At 45.1% G+C, this 2757-nt stretch overlaps 1 long non-coding RNA gene across 1 annotated transcript; it reads right to left on the reverse strand.

The window, feature by feature from the left end:
- Positions 1-364: 364 nt before the first annotated feature.
- LOC142777263 (uncharacterized) lies at positions 365-2102 on the reverse strand. Its single transcript, XR_012887996.1, has 3 exons — positions 1985-2102; positions 1586-1647; positions 365-756 (listed from the first exon to the last, which is right to left on the reverse strand). It is a non-coding gene; the product is annotated as an uncharacterized LOC142777263 (long non-coding RNA).
- Between the last annotated feature and the right edge of the window lie 655 nt (positions 2103-2757).

The following is a 2757-nucleotide window of genomic DNA, read 5'->3' on the forward strand; positions in this document are numbered from 1 at the left end:
TTGCAAGTCAGCTTTTCAATACGACAAGTGTGGTGCGTAACTGTGTTCAGTTATCCACTTTTTCACAGTCCTGTGAGGGTATCTTCACACATTACTTTTACGTTTGCTGGTCAGCCTTCTGAAATGATGCACACAACAGATATCACGTGGCTTCATTTCGTGAGACAATCCTGGCATCATGTATATATATACAGCATTCTACTATTGATTACCCATTTGACACAGTGTTTCATTCAGCGTCATGTTTCTTGTAATTAGCGCAATGTAATAAATTTCTGCTTTGAAAAATTGACACCGTGGCTTCACAACGTGCATTTATTCACAGAAAGTGTATTCCATCTTAGCATTTACATGAGCATGAATAAAATAATTTTTTTCCAAAGTTCCCACTTGAAAAAAAGACTGCGCACTTATTCTTTCACATTACTTCAGCATTTACAAATGAGCAAAATGTACTTGAAATGCTAGACTCTCTGTTTGAGTATGGCTTGTCCCATTCCAAAGGAACAGTGGCGTGGATGTCCCACAGAAAGTCACTGAGTGTAGTAGGTGTGCGTCGCCTAGACAGAAAGCGAGAAGACAGTGCGCAGGCATGATGCAGATGGCGGTAACAATTGTCGGCGACTGCAGGATGACAGCAGCGACAAAAATGGTACTGGTGCACTGTTGTTTCAGGGATTGACTGTTGGCCCGGATCACACGAGCATGACCAAAGTTGCGGAGGTCGTACTTCGATGGAGGTGGAATTCAAGAGGCCTGCGTGGCGTTTACATGCACATTAAAAAACCTGAATTGTTCATTTTGTCCAAAGACTTAAAGGGAAGTGTGCCTCGTAATCATATCATGGTTTCAGCTCATAGAACCCACGCAAAAAGTTTAATTATAAAAAACTTTACCAAAATGATTCCTGCCCAGTGCAGTGGGCTGCACTAGGTCGCTGCTTCATAATTCCTTGCTAAGTTTCTGGTAACACCATGGCAGCTGATCACATAAGATGTCACACTACTAAACGTGAGGACGTGTGTTCCATTACTGCTGACAGCAGTGATTGCGAGAGCACATGAGGGGAAAATACAGGAACATCAGCTTACTTCATAGTATGAGGACGTTAACAAACGACGGATGGTCAAGCTCTTGCAATGCAGAACAAATATTTCAACACTGTGATTGCTGCTGCGGATGGTGCAGTCGCCTGCAAACGTTGCCTAAATACTGCAGGTGCTGCTGCCTTGTCGTGCCAAAAAAGCTGATAACACAGTTGCGGACAGCTTGCCCACGCAAGTTCACTCAATGTGCTGACTGACTAAATCGAGGTTGAAGGTGATCATCATGAGAGCTGTCATGCTCGCTGTTCTCGCCACCACTGTCATCGCTGAGACCATCAAAGCCCATGTCACCTTCAAAACAAAGGTTGTGCAACACTGCGCATGCAGCAACAATACTGGAAGAATGTTCCGGTGAGTAGGGGGAGGGGGGGTACGATGCCACTGAATGCAGCGAAAACGACTCTTGAGTAACCCAATACAATGCTCCACTATGGAACGCAATGAAACATGTGCGAGTTGTACTTGTCTTCTGCACTAACCATGTGAGGACGATTTTTCACCAAGACCACAAGCCAAGGCTCGAGAGGGTAGCCATCGTCAGCTGCAGAAATATGAATTGTGTTGTAAATACTGCTAAAAATCTGGTCTCTCTTAAGGCTGGCTCGTTGACACTAGAACAAAAACAACTGCATACGTCGTACCTTACTAGCCTGACATCGACCCCGTATTATGCAAATCATGGCTATTACGATGAGGTTGTCATGACATAACGCACCCCTTAACAATACTTCAACTGTTAAGCCACAGCTGAGATATGGTGCACCGGTAGCATGCGACATAATGCCACTTGCCAGTGCGCTGAATTTTATGAATACCGCGAGGAAATTTTCATGTACAAAGAACTGGAATCATACGTAAAAGAAAGAGGATAGATTTACATCTGACTAAGAAAGTGCTCGTCAGTCAGATTCGCGGACCCACGCAGATGTGGCTGTCGTCATCCGATCCCGGTCGCAGCGGGTCCACGGCGAGGATTGCTATGTCCGCGACGCAAATCTGGGAAAACCAAGAGCAATATGAGTCACGTTTCACTGCAACAAAAAACAATCGCACGAAAAAATAGGAACACCGCTACTTACAAACATGACGTTGAGGGCGAAATAACCTTCGCGGTGCCAGAAGGGCGCCTTCTACTCACTCCTCTATTCGACGAAGCTGCCGTCAACGCATCCGATCGTGCTGGGTGGGGGCGCCCGCTCAGGCACTGCTATCGAAAAAGGGAGTGGTTTTTTGGTTCATAAGTGAAAAGAAAAGTGAATTTTGCATCTGTCTGCAGCTAAGTGCGACACCTCAGCAGTGGTGAACAGAGGAAGGAGGATGAGGAGTAATAGATTAGAGTGGAGAGAGGAAAGAGGAAGGAAAGAGCGATAGAAGAGAGCGAGAAAAAACAAAGAAATAGCACATTCTACGTACACAGGGAACCAGTGATATGCGAAGCATGAATGAGGAAGGCTAATATGTCCCTTTAAATTGAGTCCAACGTTACGAAGCAAATGAAAACTATGCCGCACATGACTTCATTATTACGATTACCATGTTTGAACGTGACATTCACCTTCGCCGTACATTCACATCACGTGATACCAAACTTTACATGTGTGGATCTAGCGAAACGGCCGCGAGTACAATATAAGCGTAGCTCGTAGTCATG

This window comes from Rhipicephalus microplus, chromosome X (assembly GCF_043290135.1).
Source record: "Rhipicephalus microplus isolate Deutch F79 chromosome X, USDA_Rmic, whole genome shotgun sequence".
Taxonomy (NCBI): domain Eukaryota; kingdom Metazoa; phylum Arthropoda; class Arachnida; order Ixodida; family Ixodidae; genus Rhipicephalus; species Rhipicephalus microplus.